Here is a 16,804-nt window from a genome sequence, read left to right as displayed (position 1 = left end):
TGAAAAGGAACACTTATGTGTTGCATGTGAACTCGGAAAACAAAGAAGAAAGAGTCATTCTTCCATAATGAATACCAAAATCATTGAACCACTGGAATTAATGCATATTGATCTCTATGGTCCATCAGCTATTGAAAGCATTGGCGGTAACAAATAGAGTTCGGTTATTGTTGATGATTATTCTCAATTTACTTGGGTATTGTTTCTTAAGTAGAAATCCAAAGCGACTCAGAAGCTAATTGATTTCATCAAGCATGTTAAGCTACAATTACAAAATCCAGTTCGGAAATTTCGAAGTGATAAGGGTTCATAATTCAAAAATCATTCATTTTAAGAATTCTTGACAAGCAATGGAATTTTTCATAGTTTCCCTTCGCCTTACACTCCACAGCAGAATGACGTAGTTGAAAGACGAAATCGTTCTCTCCATGAAGCTGCGAGGACAATGCTCTCATTTGCGAAACTTCCTTTATATTTCTTGGTCGATTCTATTGCCACTGATTGTTTTACTCAGAATCGCTCATACATTAACAAATGTTTTCTAATTACTCCTTATGAAATTATGAACAATCGAAAGCCTAACGTTAAATTATTTCATGTGTTAGGATCCAAGTTTTTTTGTTCCATTCAAAAGAACATCGAAACAAATTTGATGTGAAAGCTGATGAAGGAATCTCTTTGGGATACTCATTAACGTCAAAGGTGTATCCTATTCTGAAAAAGAAATAGAAGAAGATAAAAGAAAGAGTTTGACCAGTGTCTAAGCTCGTAACTATATTTGGTAAGTACTTGACCCGGTTGTGCATGGTCCTTTTGGGTTGCCTTCACCATAGCAACTTGACAGGGTAATTTATGAAGAGAGAGAAGATATTATGGTTTATTAATATATTATAAGAATGATATATTAAAGAAGAAATCATATTATTTGATTAATATTAGTCATAGATTAATTGAATGAAGGGACTTAAATTGTCAAATGTTTGATAGTTTAACTTTTGGGCTGGGAAACCTTATGGACTAAGGGGTGAACGAAATTATGATGGGAGTCCATCATATTTTCATCCATGGCCTTATTCCAGAAGGCTCCATGGGCTGCTTAATGTTTAAGCTATCCATTAGGGTTTTTGACTGAAACCCTAGCTGCTCACAATATAAATAGATGCCCTGGGTTGCAGAAATCGTCCACTTGCTTTCCTAAAACCCTAGAGCCGATTTTGTGTGCCTTCTTCCTCTCTCAAATATTACCCTCTTGCTAGTTGGTGTTTGTAAGCCATTAGAGGAGTAATACTTGTGACTCTAAGCTCAATGAAGAAGAAACATTCAAGCAAGCAACAAGAGGTAATCTTCTAGATCTGTTTTATCATGTTAATTTCGAAATATATATCTTAGATCTAGGGTTTTGAAAGTCTTAGATAAATGCACATACAATTAGGGTTTGTATGAGCACATAGGATGTTCTTGTGGCTCAAACCCAACAGTGGTATCAGAGCCAGGTTTGGTTTCTATTGTATTGATGCCTTGTTTATTTGTTCAAGCTTTAAAATATATTTTTTTGCCCATTTCCTGATGAACTCAACGAGTTCTAATGTGGACTCGACGAGTTTCACTGTCAGATAGATGAAATTTCTCCTCATCAAAACAAAAGATAATTACCATTTGTTTAAATAATAATTGCCTTATTTGATAATACTTGATTATCTAAATTAATTGTTAAATTATCTTGCAAGTTAAATTGATTATGTCAAATTTAGATAACTGTTAAATTAAATGTTTAATTGAAAATTATTTTCTATTTAATCTTTGTGTTTTGAAAAAGTTTAAAACTTGTCCTCAAGTTTTGAAATTTAAATTTTGTGATTTAAAATGTTTAAGTTGAACTATTTAAATTTCAAACCCTAGAATTTTAAAAGTTTAATTATAATATTATAAAATTAATATATATATATATATATATATATATATATATATATATATATATATATATAAAACTTAAATTGCGAGTCTTACCGTTAGTACGCCTCATTCACGAAGCCGATCTATATGGGGTGGGGGGTATAAGGTTATGGCCTATAAAATGGCCGTTTAATGGGTGTCCACTCTCACCCACCGCTTTCTTGATTGGTGGAGGGTCGGTACTCGAACGGGTAGGATAGGGAAAACCCTTCCTCATTAAAAGTATAATGAATCTATATTAAGTAACTAAATGTTTTTACAAAATTCCCAATCTTAGTTACTTTTAGAAAAGTTAATTGATGCAATCCCATGAAATTACACTTTGTACCCTTGCTAAGAAGATAGTGGAGCGTGTGTGGTTAACCGGAACACTAATTGGTTCTAAGAAAAGGTGGCAAAGGGTGACTCATTGTTTGTCATAGTTCGATGGAGCGTGTGTGGTTAACCGACACATCAAATAGGTGACTGTAACAATGAGGGAACCATGTACATTTGCATGGTTATTCACACCTGCTTTGTGATCCTCGGCATCCTAGTCACAAACTAGAGGGCATATTGATATTTAAACATGCCATTGAAAAGTTCAATGACTCTCAAAAGAATCTAGGAGTTTTCAATACATTTAAAACTTCATCTTCTTTTCGTTTTTCATGATGGAGAATTAGTGAATCGTCATGCACTTACCTTCAAATTATTTGCATGTTGGATTACGACATCCCTTTTCTAGTATGTAAATAATGTTGTTGGATCCTAGACCTAATTTCTCATTTTGGGTGTTTAATTAGGGATTCATTTCTAATCAAACTTTTTTCTTTTCTTCAGATTTCGAACTCAAACAACAACAACGCTTCAGGCTCAACCTCATCCGGCTCGTTCTCACTCATGAACTTGTGTGGGAGAGTGATCTTTGACGGGTCCAATTTCAGTGATTGGATCCGTAAGATCCGAATGGTCACTCGTTACAAGGACAAAGAGTATGTCCTCGATAAGGAGATGAAGGAGATGAACATCAGCACTGCTACTCCCGAAGAAATCGCTGCCTTTGAGGCCCATGAGTGTGATGCCATGAAAGTCCATTATAGCATGCAGGCGACCATGACTGCTGAACTACAAAAGTCCTACGAGGACTACTATCCCTATGAGATGCATCAAGACTTGGTGGACCGGTATCACCAAAGTGCGAGATAAGAAAGGTATGAGATTATCAATTCAATGATCACTGCCAAAATGGGCAGTGGAGAGTCCCTTACCGCTCATCTGCAAAAGATGAAAAGATATGTTGATCGCCTGCTGAAGTTGAATGTTAACTTCGATGAAGAGCTGGCAATTGACATTATCGTTCATTCCTTGCCTCCCTGCTACAACTAGTTCCGCATGACCTACCATATGAATAAGGAAGAGGTCACCTTGAGCAAGCTTCAAGGATTGCTTAGGACTGTTGAGAGCAATCTCAAGGACAAGTCTGTTGCATCAAATCCCACTCCAACCGCTGCTCCTGTTTTGGCCATTGGGCAAGGGAGGGGCAAGAAAAGGAAGGCTCCTTCAAAGAGCCACCACAAGGGGAAATCCCAAGATGGTACCTCTTCTGTTGGAACCAAAGTTGGTTCTGCTAAGCCCAACTCTAACCCAAAGGAGGCAGAGTGCCACCACTGCCACAAGATAGGGCATTGGAAGAGAAGCTGCCCAGAATATCTACAAGCCATCAAGGATGGGAAGATCAAGCTATCTTTTTCAGGTATTTACACAATTAAGTATAATGATTCATTACATGCTATTTCTTGGATTCTTGATACAAGATGTGGTTTTCACATATGTTCTGATTTGCAGGGACTAAGAAGAGATAGGGATGTGGAGCATGGTAGGATAAATCTAATCATAGGGAACAAAAGATCGTTTCCTGTCACCAAGATTGGAGTGTATTCTCTAGTGCTTAGTAATGGATTAGGATTAGATTTAAATAATTGTTGCTATTTGCAGATATGGCAAGAAACATCTTTCATTTCATGGTTTGTTTAGACAAGGATTTAGTTATTCGTTTGATAATGAGAAAGGTTCTATTTATGCTTATCTAAATGGTGTTTTATATTTCGAATCATTGCCTTGTAATGGAATTTATGAAACTGTTATGGTTGTAGATAACCTAGGAAATGATGTCTTGTAAGACTCAATGCCCGAGTACTGAAGTCGAGATAGCAGAAATAAGCCGAGTACCATACGCTTCCGCAATTGGATCGTTTATGTATGCTATGACTTGTACTCGCCCTAATGCGGCCTTCGCTTTGAGCACGGTCAGCAGATATCAAGGGAACCCTGGCATAGCACATTCCACACCAGTCAAGAAAATTCTTAAGTACCTTCGGAGGACCAAGGAATGGTTTCAAGTCCTCGGAGGGAGTGATGACTTCAAGGTGCGAGGGTATAGTGATGCCGGTTTTCAGAACGACAGAGACAACTACTGTTTGCAGTCGGGCTGGGTCTTTACCTTTAATGGAGGAGTAGTGACTTGGAAAAAGTTCCAAGCAAGAGACAGTAGCTGATTCAATGTGTGAATTGGAGTACATTGCAGTGAGCGAAGCGTTAAAGGAGGCGATATGGTTGAAGAACTTCATTGGAGACCTTGGAGTTGTGCCTACCATAAATGTGCCCATGTAAAAAAAATTTGATAATGAAGGAGCGGTTGCCTCGACCAAGGAACCAAGGGATCATGGTAGATCTCGACATATCGAAAGAAAATATCACTTTATTCGATATCGGGTAGAAGAAGGACTCCTCGTAGTGAAGAGGGTATCGTCAGAGGATAACCCAGCAGATCCACTTACGAAGGGCTGAGTAGGGTTAAGCATTTGCAGCACGCTAGGAGCATTGGGATGAAGGACAATATTAGTTTAGATTAGATACTTTGGAAACGTGTAACAGATAAATGTAATTGACATTTGATGATTAAATAAAGGAGTGTTATTTATAAGTAAAGTTACTATCTTGTGTTAATTATTTAACTATTGTTTCACTTTGCATGTTTTGACTTCCTGAATAATTGAGTTATTTAAGAGTAATCGAATTATTCGAACGGTCCACAGTCGTTCATATATAGGAAGTAGGTATGAATGAAGACTGTAATGAATAGGTGTGTAGATTGTCTAAAAGGTATTAGACATAGCAAAGGTTTGCTACAATGTTCATGAGTGCTGATGAACAAGTTTTGAGCATTGGAATAAACCCGCGCTTGCTGGAATCACTTCATGGAATTTATCACGAGTGATCGCAAGACGATCATATCATATGGTCTCAAAACCTAGATATATGGTTTATTGTTTGCTGATTGGTTGTGCATTGATAATGCGACACCCATCAGTAACTTGATGTCATAAAACGCATTGTTGTGTATAATTTGATTATTGAATAGTAAATGCATATAAGTCGAAGTTTATATGTTCCTTTTATCTAAGAGGATATAAGAGTATCAGGGCCCCTCGATGATTTGATTTGACTTATGTGTCGGGCCCGGTCAGGACTGAATTGATGTGTTCAATTAAGTTCTATGTCAAATGAACCTGAGATTGAGAAACAAACTGCTGGACAATAAGTATGACTATGTTCCATGTAATTGTCCACATGATATCTAGAACAGAAGACTATACGATCCCTTATCTAAAGGACAGGTTGCTGATAAGATCTGAGTTTGACAGCATCTTTGAGAGCTACGATTGCTAATCGGAACATGCTTACATTATAGTTACTAGACTTATCCAAGTGAGAGACTGTTGGATCAGTGTCTAAGGCGTAACAATATTTGGTAAGTACTTGAACCGGTTGTGCATGGTCCTTTTGGGTTGCCTTCACCATAGCAACTTGACAGGGTAATTTATGAAGAGAGAGAATATATTATGGTTTATTAATATATTATAAGAATGATATATTAAACGAGAAATCATATTATTTGCTTAATATTGGATCTCATACACACCGATGTGTGTGGGCCCTTTAGATCCACCACAAGGGATGCGAACCGCTTCTACGTGACTTTTACAGATGATTATAGTAGATATGGATATATCTACTTAATCAAGCACAAGTCATAAACCTTTGAAAAGTTCAAAGAGTTTAAACAAGAAGTGGAGAATCATTTGGGCAGGAAAATCAAGATGCTTCGATCCGATTGAGGAGGAGAGTACCTAAGTCTTCAATTCCACGACTACCTCAAGGAATGTGGAATAGTTTCGGAATTGGCGCCAAGTAGGACACCGCAGTTGAACGTTGTGGCTGAGAGGCGTAAGCGAACCTTGTTGGCCATGGTTTGTTCCATGATGAGTCGTGCTTCACTAACTATCTCATTTCTAGGGGTATGCCTTAGAGACTGCCGCCCATATCATTAACTTAGTTCCTACGAAGAAGGTTGCCAAAACACCTCACGCAATGTTGACAGGGAAGGCTCCCACGTTGGCACATATAAAGGTTTGGGGTTGCGAGGCTTTCGTAAGACGAGACACTCATGACAAGCTTCAACCTCGTAGTGAGCGATGTATTTTCATCGGCAACCCGTAGAAATCCTTTGGATATCTCTTCTATAGACCGAGTGACAATGTTCTCTTCGTTGCGAGGAGAAGGGTTTTCCGAGATCGTGAACTCATAAGCCAAGGGGACGGTGGGAGGCAAATCGATCTTGAAGAGATTCAAGATCCGAGTAATGAAGGAACCTCTAAATCTGGCACACAACCCGAGGAGGAAACTCCGGTTGAACCGATTGACAAGTCCTTACCTGTTAGACGTTCCGCTACAGTTAGGATTCAACCCTAGTTTTATGGTTTTCATATTACTACCGAAGGGGATACGTTCATTAGTGACAGTACACTAGTGAATCTGGACGAACCTAACAACTATAAGGAAGCCATGGCAGGCCCGAAGTCTGCAAAATGGAAAGAGGCAATGGAAAGCGAGATTCAGTCCATGTGCGACAACCAAGTTTGGAATTCGGTTGACCATGTACCCGGATATAAGACGGTCGGTTGCAAGTGGATCTTCAAGAAGACGAACGATGTGGATCGGAATGTGCACACATATAAGGCGCGATTGGTTGCGAAGGGTTTCACTCAAACTCCCGAAGTTGACTATGATGAAACCTTCTCGCCAGTAGCTAAAATAAAGTCTATTAGGGTGATGTTGGCCATTGCTTTCATGATTATGAAATATGGCAAATGGATGTCAAAACTGCTTTCCTTAATGGGAAGTTGGCTGAGGATGTTTACATGGCTCAGCCAGAGGGTTTTGTCAATGCGAAGCATCCCAATAGAGTGTGCAAGCTTGAAAAATCCATTTATGGACTTAAGCAAGCATCTCGCAGATGGAATCTTTGTTTCGATGAGAAAGTCAAAGAGTTTGGGTTCCTGCGAAGAGAAGATGAATCATGTGTATATGTCAAAGCCAGTGGGAGTATAGTTAGCTTACTCGTATTCTATGTCGATGACATACTGCTCATAATAAACGACATCCCGTCACTTCAGGAGGTTAAGTCCTGGGTCGGGAAGTGCTTCACTATGAAGGACCTCGGAAAGGCTTCCTATATTTTGGGAATAAGGATAGTGAGAGATAGAAGTAAGAGACTTATAGGACTTAGTCAGAATACTTACTTGGACAAGGTGCTAAAACGTTTTAGTATGGAGAATTCAAAGAAGGCAGAGTTACCGATCTAAATTAATGCCAAGTTGAGTAAGACTCAATGCCCGAGTACTGAAGTTGAGATAGCAGAAATAAGCCGAGTACCATACGCTTCCGCAGTTGGCTCGTTTATGTATGCTATGACTTGTACTCGCCCTAATGCGGCCTTCGCTTTGAGCACGGTCAGCAAATATCAAGGGAACCCTGGCATAGCACATTGCACACCAGTCAAGAACATTCTTAAGTACCTTCGGAGGACCAAGGAATGGTTTCAAGTCCTCGGTGGGAGTGATGACTTCAAGGTGCGAGGGTACAGTGATGCCATTTTCAGAACGACAGAGACAACAACTATTCGCAGTCGGGCTGGGTCTTTACCTTTAATGGAGGAGTAGTGACTTGGAAAAAGTTCCAAGCAAGAGACAGTAGCTGATTCAATGTGTGAATTGGAGTACATTGTAGTGACCGAAGCGTCAAAGGACGCGATATGGTTGAAGAACTTCATTGGAGACCTTGGAGTTGTGCCTACCAAAAATGAGCCCATGGAAAAAAAAATTTGATAATGAAGGAGCGGTTGCCTTGACCAAGGAACCGTGGGATCATGGTAGATCTCGACATATCGACAGAAAATATCACTTTATTCGACATCGGGTAGAAGAAGGACTCCTCGTAGTGAAGAGGGTATCGTCAAAGGATAACCCAGCAGATCCACTTACGAAGGGCTGAGTAGGGTTAAGCATTTGCAGCACGCTAGGAGCATTAGGATGAAGGACGATATTAGTTTAGATTAGATACTTTGGAAACGTGTAACAGATAAATGTAATTGACATTTGATGATTAAATAAAGGAGTGTTATTTATAAGTAAAGTTTCTATCTTGTGTTAATTATTTAACTATTGTTTCACTTTGCGTGTTTTGACTTTTTGAATAATTGAATTATTTAAGAGTAATCGAATTATTTGAATGGTCCACAGTCGTTCATATGTTGGAAGTAGGTATGAATGAAGACTGTAATGAATAGGTGTGTAGATTGTCTAAAAGGTATTAGACATAACAAAGGTTTGCTACAATGTTCATGAGTGCTGATGAACAAGTTTTGAGCATTGGAATAAACTCGCGCTTGCTGGAATCACTTCATGGAATTTATCACGAGTGATCGCAAGACGATCATATCATATGGTCTCAAAACCTAGATATATGGTTTATTGTTTGCTGATTGGTTGTGCATTGATAATGCGAAAACCCATCAGTAACTTGATGTCATAAAACGCATTGTTGTGTATAATTTGATTAGTGAATAGTAAATGCATATAAGTCAAAGTTTATATGTTCCTTTTATCTAAGAGGATATAAGAGTATCAGGGCCCCTCGATGATTTGATTTGACTTATGTGTCGGGCCCGGTCAGGACTGAATTGATGTGTTCAATTAAGTTCTATGTCAAATGAACCTGAGATTGAGAAACAAACTGCTGGACAATAAGTATGACTATGTTCCATGTAATTGTCCACATGATATCTAGAACAGAAGACTATACGATCCCTTATCTAAAAGACAGGTTGCTGATAAGATCTGAGTTTGACAGCGTCTTTGAGAGCTACGATTGCTAATCGGAACATGCTTACATTATAGTTACTAGACTTATCCAAGTGAGAGACTGTTGGATCAGTGTCTAAGGCGTAACAATATTTGGTAAGTACTTGAACCGGTTGTGCATGGTCCTTTTGGGTTGCCTTCACCATAGCAACTTGACAGGGTAATATATGAAGAGAGAGAATATATTATGGTTTATTAATATATTATAAGAATGATATATTAAACGAGAAATCATATTATTTGCTTAATATTGGATCTCATACACACCGATGTGTGTGGGCCCTTTAGATCCACCACAAGGGATGCGAACCGCTTCTACGTGACTTTTACAGATGATTATAGTAGATATGGATATATCTACTTAATCAAGCACAAGTCATAAACCTTTGAAAAGTTCAAAGAGTTTAAACAAGAAGTGGAGAATCATTTAGGCAGGAAAATCAAGATGCTTCGATCCGATTGAGGAGGAGAGTACCTAAGTCTTCAATTCCACGACTACCTCAAGGAATGTGGAATAGTTTCGGAATTGACGCCAAGTAGGACACCGCAGTTGAACGTTGTGGCTGAGAGGCGTAAGCGAACCTTGTTGGCCATGGTTTGTTCCATGATGAGTCGTGCTTCACTAACTATCTCATTTCTAGGGGTATGCCTTAGAGACTGCCGCCCATATCATTAACTTAGTTCCTACGAAGAAGGTTGCCAAAACACCTCACGCAATGTTGACAGGGAAGGCTCCCACGTTGGCACATATAAAGGTTTGGGGTTGCAAGGCTTTCGTAAGACGAGACACTCATGACAAGCTTCAACCTCGTAGTGAGCGATGTATTTTCATCGGCAACCCATAGAAATCCTTTGGATATCTCTTCTATAGACCGAGTGACAATGTTTTCTTCGTTGCGAGGAGAAGGGTTTTCCGAGATCGTGAACTCATAAGCCAAGGGGACGGTGGGAGGCAAATCGATCTTGAAGAGATTCAAGAGCCGAGTAATGAAGGAACCTCTAAATCTGGCACACAACCCGAGGAGGAAACTCCGGTTGAACCGATTGACAAGTCCTTACCTGTTAGACGTTCCGCTACAGTTAGGATTCAACCCTAGTTTTATGGTTTTCATATTACTACCGAAGGGGATACGTTCATTAGTGACAGTACACTAGTGAATCTGGACGAACCTAACAACTATAAGGAAGCCATGGCAGGCCCGAAGTCTGCAAAATGGAAAGAGGCAATGGAAAGCGAGATTCAGTCCATGTGCGACAACCAAGTTTGGAATTCGGTTGACCATGTACCCGGATATAAGACGGTCGGTTGCAAGTGGATCTTCAAGAAGACGAACGATGTGGATCGGAATGTGCACACATATAAGGCGCGATTGGTTGCGAAGGGTTTCACTCAAACTCCCGAAGTTGACTATGATGAAACCTTCTCGCCAGTAGCTAAAATAAAGTCTATTAGGGTGATGTTGGCCATTGCTTTCATGATTATGAAATATGGCAAATGGATGTCAAAACTGCTTTCCTTAATGGGAAGTTGGCTGAGGATGTTTACATGGCTCAGCCAGAGGGTTTTGTCAATGCGAAGCATCCCAATAGAGTGTGCAAGCTTGAAAAATCCATTTATGGACTTAAGCAAGCATCTCGCAGATGGAATCTTTGTTTCGATGAGAAAGTCAAAGAGTTTGGGTTCCTGCGAAGAGAAGATGAATCATGTGTATATGTCAAAGCCAGTGGGAGTATAGTTAGCTTCCTCGTATTCTATGTCGATGACATACTGCTCATAAGAAACGACATCCCGACACTTCAGGAGGTTAAGTCCTGGGTCGGGAAGTGCTTCACTATGAAGGACCTCGGAAAGGCTTCCTATATTTTGGGAATAAGGATAGTGAGAGATAGAAGTAAGAGACTTATAGGACTTAGTCAGAATACTTACTTGGACAAGGTGCTAAAACGTTTTAGTATGGAGAATTCAAAGAAGGCAGAGTTACCGATCTAAATTAATGCCAAGTTGAGTAAGACTCAATGCCCGAGTACTGAAGTCGAGATAGCAGAAATAAGCCGAGTACCATACGCTTCCGCAGTTGGCTCGTTTATGTATGCTATGACTTGTACTCGCCCTAATGCGGCCTTCGCTTTGAGCACGGTCAGCAGATATCAAGGGAACCCTGGCATAGCACATTGCACACCAGTCAAGAACATTCTTAAGTACCTTCGGAGGACCAAGGAATGGTTTCAAGTCCTCGGCGGGAGTGATGACTTCAAGGTGCGAGGGTACAGTGACGCCGTTTTCAGAACGACAGAGACAACAACTATTCGCAGTCGGGCTGGGTCTTTACCTTTAATGGAGGAGTAGTGACTTGGAAAAAGTTCCAAGCAAGAGACAGTAGCTGATTCAATGTGTGAATTGGAGTACATTGTAGTGACCGAAGCGTCAAAGGACGCGATATGGTTGAAGAACTTCATTGGAGACCTTGGAGTTGTGCCTACCAAAAATGAGCCCATGGAAAAAAAAATTTGATAATGAAGGAGCGGTTGCCTTGACCAAGGAACCGTGGGATCATGGTAGATCTCGACATATCGACAGAAAATATCACTTTATTCGACATCGGGTAGAAGAAGGACTCCTCGTAGTGAAGAGGGTATCGTCAAAGGATAACCCAGCAGATCCACTTACGAAGGGCTGAGTAGGGTTAAGCATTTGCAGCACGCTAGGAGCATTGGGATGAAGGACGATATTAGTTTAGATTAGATACTTTGGAAACGTGTAACAGATAAATGTAATTGACATTTGATGATTAAATAAAGGAGTGTTATTTATAAGTAAAGTTACTATCTTGTGTTAATTATTTAACTATTGTTTCACTTTGCGTGTTTTGACTTTTTGAATAATTGAATTATTTAAGAGTAATCGAATTATTTGAACGGTCCACAGTCGTTCATATGTTGGAAGTAGGTATGAATGAAGACTGTAATGAATAGGTGTGTAGATTGTCTAAAAGGTATTAGACATAACAAAGGTTTGCTACAACGTTCATGAGTGCTGACGAACAAGTTTTGAGCATTGGAATAAACCCGCGCTTGCTGGAATCACTACATGGAATTTATCATGAGTGATCGCAAGACGATCATATCATATGGTCTCAAAACCTAGATATATGGTTTATTGTTTGCTGATTGGTTGTGCATTGATAATGCGAAAACCCATAAGTAACTTGATGTCATAAAACGCATTGTTGTGTATAATTTGATTAGTGAATAGTAAATGCATATAAGTCGAAGTTTATATGTTCCTTTTATCTAAGAGGATATAAGCGATATCAGGGCCCCTCGATGATTTGATTTGACTTATGTGTCGGGCCCGGTCAGGACTGAATTGATGTGTTCAATTAAGTTCTATGTCAAATGAACCTGAGATTGAGAAACAAACTGCTGGACAATAAGTATGACTATGTTCCATGTAATTGTCCACATGATATCTAGAACAGAAGACTATACGATCCCTTATCTAAAGGACAGGTTGCTGATAAGATCAGAGTTTGATAGCTTCTTTGAGAGCTACGATTGCTAATCGGAACATGCTTACATTATAGTTACTAGACTTATCCAAGTGAGAGACTGTTGGATCAGTGTCTAAGGCGTAACAATATTTGGTAAGTACTTGAACCGGTTGTGCATGGTCCTTTTGGGTTGCCTTCACCATAGCAACTTGACAGGGTAATATATGAAGAGAGAGAATATATTATGGTTTATTAATATATTATAAGAATGATATATTAAACGAGAAATCATATTATTTGCTTAATATTGGATCTCATACACACCGATGTGTGTGGGCCCTTTAGATCCACCACAAGGGATGCGAACCGCTTCTACGTGACTTTTACAGATGATTATAGTAGATATGGATATATCTACTTAATCAAGCACAAGTCATAAACCTTTGAAAAGTTCAAAGAGTTTAAACAAGAAGTGGAGAATCATTTGGGCAGGAAAATCAAGATGCTTCGATCCGATTGAGGAGGAGAGTACCTAAGTCTTCAATTCCACGACTACCTCAAGGAATGTGGAATAGTTTCGGAATTGACGCCAAGTAGGACACCGCAGTTGAACGTTGTGGCTGAGAGGCGTAAGCGAACCTTGTTGGCCATGGTTTGTTCCATGATGAGTCGTGCTTCACTAACTATCTCATTTCTAGGGGTATGCCTTAGAGACTGCCGCCCATATCATTAACTTAGTTCCTACGAAGAAGGTTGCCAAAACACCTCACGCAATGTTGACAGGGAAGGCTCCCACGTTGGCACATATAAAGGTTTGGGGTTGCGAGGCTTTCGTAAGACGAGACACTCATGACAAGCTTCAACCTCGTAGTGAGCGATGTATTTTCATCGGCAACCCGTAGAAATCCTTTGGATATCTCTTCTATAGACCGAGTGACAATGTTCTCTTCGTTGCGAGGAGAAGGGTTTTCCGAGATCGTGAACTCATAAGCCAAGGGGACGGTGGGAGGCAAATCGATCTTGAAGAGATTCAAGATCCGAGTAATGAAGGAACCTCTAAATCTGGCACACAACCCGAGGAGGAAACTCCGGTTGAACCGATTGACAAGTCCTTACCTGTTAGACGTTCCGCTACAGTTAGGATTCAACCCTAGTTTTATGGTTTTCATATTACTACCGAAGGGGATACGTTCATTAGTGACAGTACACTAGTGAATCTGGACGAACCTAACAACTATAAGGAAGCCATGGCAGGCCCGAAGTCTGCAAAATGGAAAGAGGCAATGGAAAGCGAGATTCAGTCCATGTGCGACAACCAAGTTTGGAATTCGGTTGACCATGTACCCGGATATAAGACGGTCGGTTGCAAGTGGATCTTCAAGAAGACGAACGATGTGGATCGGAATGTGCACACATATAAGGCGCGATTGGTTGCGAAGGGTTTCACTCAAACTCCCGAAGTTGACTATGATGAAACCTTCTCGCCAGTAGCTAAAATAAAGTCTATTAGGGTGATGTTGGCCATTGCTTTCATGATTATGAAATATGGCAAATGGATGTCAAAACTGCTTTCCTTAATGGGAAGTTGGCTGAGGATGTTTACATGGCTCAGCCAGAGGGTTTTGTCAATGCGAAGCATCCCAATAGAGTGTGCAAGCTTGAAAAATCCATTTATGGACTTAAGCAAGCATCTCGCAGATGGAATCTTTGTTTCGATGAGAAAGTCAAAGAGTTTGGGTTCCTGCGAAGAGAAGATGAATCATGTGTATATGTCAAAGCCAGTGGGAGTATAGTTAGCTTACTCGTATTCTATGTCGATGACATACTGCTCATAATAAACGACATCCCGTCACTTCAGGAGGTTAAGTCCTGGGTCGGGAAGTGCTTCACTATGAAGGACCTCGGAAAGGCTTCCTATATTTTGGGAATAAGGATAGTGAGAGATAGAAGTAAGAGACTTATAGGACTTAGTCAGAATACTTACTTGGACAAGGTGCTAAAACGTTTTAGTATGGAGAATTCAAAGAAGGCAGAGTTACCGATCTAAATTAATGCCAAGTTGAGTAAGACTCAATGCCCGAGTACTGAAGTTGAGATAGCAGAAATAAGCCGAGTACCATACGCTTCCGCAGTTGGCTCGTTTATGTATGCTATGACTTGTACTCGCCCTAATGCGGCCTTCGCTTTGAGCACGGTCAGCAAATATCAAGGGAACCCTGGCATAGCACATTGCACACCAGTCAAGAACATTCTTAAGTACCTTCGGAGGACCAAGGAATGGTTTCAAGTCCTCGGTGGGAGTGATGACTTCAAGGTGCGAGGGTACAGTGATGCCGTTTTCAGAACGACAGAGACAACAACTATTCGCAGTCGGGCTGGGTCTTTACCTTTAATGGAGGAGTAGTGACTTGGAAAAAGTTCCAAGCAAGAGACAGTAGCTGATTCAATGTGTGAATTGGAGTACATTGTAGTGACCGAAGCGTCAAAGGACGCGATATGGTTGAAGAACTTCATTGGAGACCTTGGAGTTGTGCCTACCATAAATGAGCCCATGGAAAAAAATTGATAATGAAGGAGCGGTTGCCTTGACCAAGGAACCGTGGGATCATGGTAGATCTCGACATATCGATAGAAAATATCACTTTATTCGACATCGGGTAGAAGAAGGACTCCTCGTAGTGAAGAGGGTATCGTCAAAGGATAACCCACCAGATCCACTTACGAAGGGCTGAGTAGGGTTAAGCATTTGCAGCACGCTAGGAGCATTGGGATGAAGGACGATATTAGTTTAGATTAGATACTTTGGAAACGTGTAACAGATAAATGTAATTGACATTTGATGATTAAATAAAGGAGTGTTATTTATAAGTAAAGTTACTATCTTGTGTTAATTATTTAACTATTGTTTCACTTTGCGTGTTTTGACTTTTTGAATAATTGAATTATTTAAGAGTAATCGAATTATTTGAACGGTCCACAGTCGTTCATATGTTGGAAGTAGGTATGAATGAAGACTGTAATGAATAGGTGTGTAGATTGTCTAAAAGGTATTAGACATAACAAAGGTTTGCTACAACGTTCATGAGTGCTGACGAACAAGTTTTGAGCATTGGAATAAACCCGCGCTTGCTGGAATCACTACATGGAATTTATCACGAGTGATCGCAAGACGATCATATCATATGGTCTCAAAACCTAGATATATGGTTTATTGTTTGCTGATTGGTTGTGCATTGATAATGCGAAAACCCATAAGTAACTTGATGTCATAAAACGCATTGTTGTGTATAATTTGATTAGTGAATAGTAAATGCATATAAGTCGAAGTTTATATGTTCCTTTTATCTAAGAGGATATAAGCGATATCAGGGCCCCTCGATGATTTGATTTGACTTATGTGTCGGGCCCGGTCAGGACTGAATTGATGTGTTCAATTAAGTTCTATGTCAAATGAACCTGAGATTGAGAAACAAACTGCTGGACAATAAGTATGAATATGTTCCATGTAATTGTCCACATGATATCTAGAACAGAAGACTATACGATCCCTTATCTAAAAGACAGGTTGCTGATAAGATCTGAGTTTGACAGCGTCTTTGAGAGCTACGATTGCTAATCGGAACATGCTTACATTATAGTTACTAGACTTATCCAAGTGAGAGACTGTTGGATCAGTGTCTAAGGCGTAACAAGATTTGGTAAGTACTTGAACCGGTTGTGCATGGTCCTTTTGGGTTGCCTTCACCATAGCAACTTGACAGGGTGATTTATGAAGAGAGAGAAGATATTATGGTTTATTAATATATTACAAGAATGATATATTAAAGGAGAAATCATATTATTTGATTAATATTGCATCTCATACACACCGATGTGCGTGGGCCCTTTAGATCCACCACAAGGGATGCGAACCGCTTCTACGTGACTTTTACAGATGATTATAGTAGATATGGATATATCTACTTAATCAAGCACAAGTCATAAACCTTTGAAAAGTTCAAAGAGTTTAAACAAGAAGTGGAGAATCATTTGGGCAGGAAAATCAAGATGCTTCGATCCAATTGAGGAGGAGAGTACCTAAGTCTTCAATTCCACGACTATCTCAAGGAATGTGGA

The sequence above is a fragment of the Lactuca serriola genome, chromosome 9 (assembly GCF_051521515.1).
Source record: "Lactuca serriola cultivar US96UC23 chromosome 9, Lser_US96UC23_V15, whole genome shotgun sequence".
Classification (NCBI taxonomy): domain Eukaryota; kingdom Viridiplantae; phylum Streptophyta; class Magnoliopsida; order Asterales; family Asteraceae; genus Lactuca; species Lactuca serriola.
Note: the sequence above shows the minus strand (reverse complement) of the source record.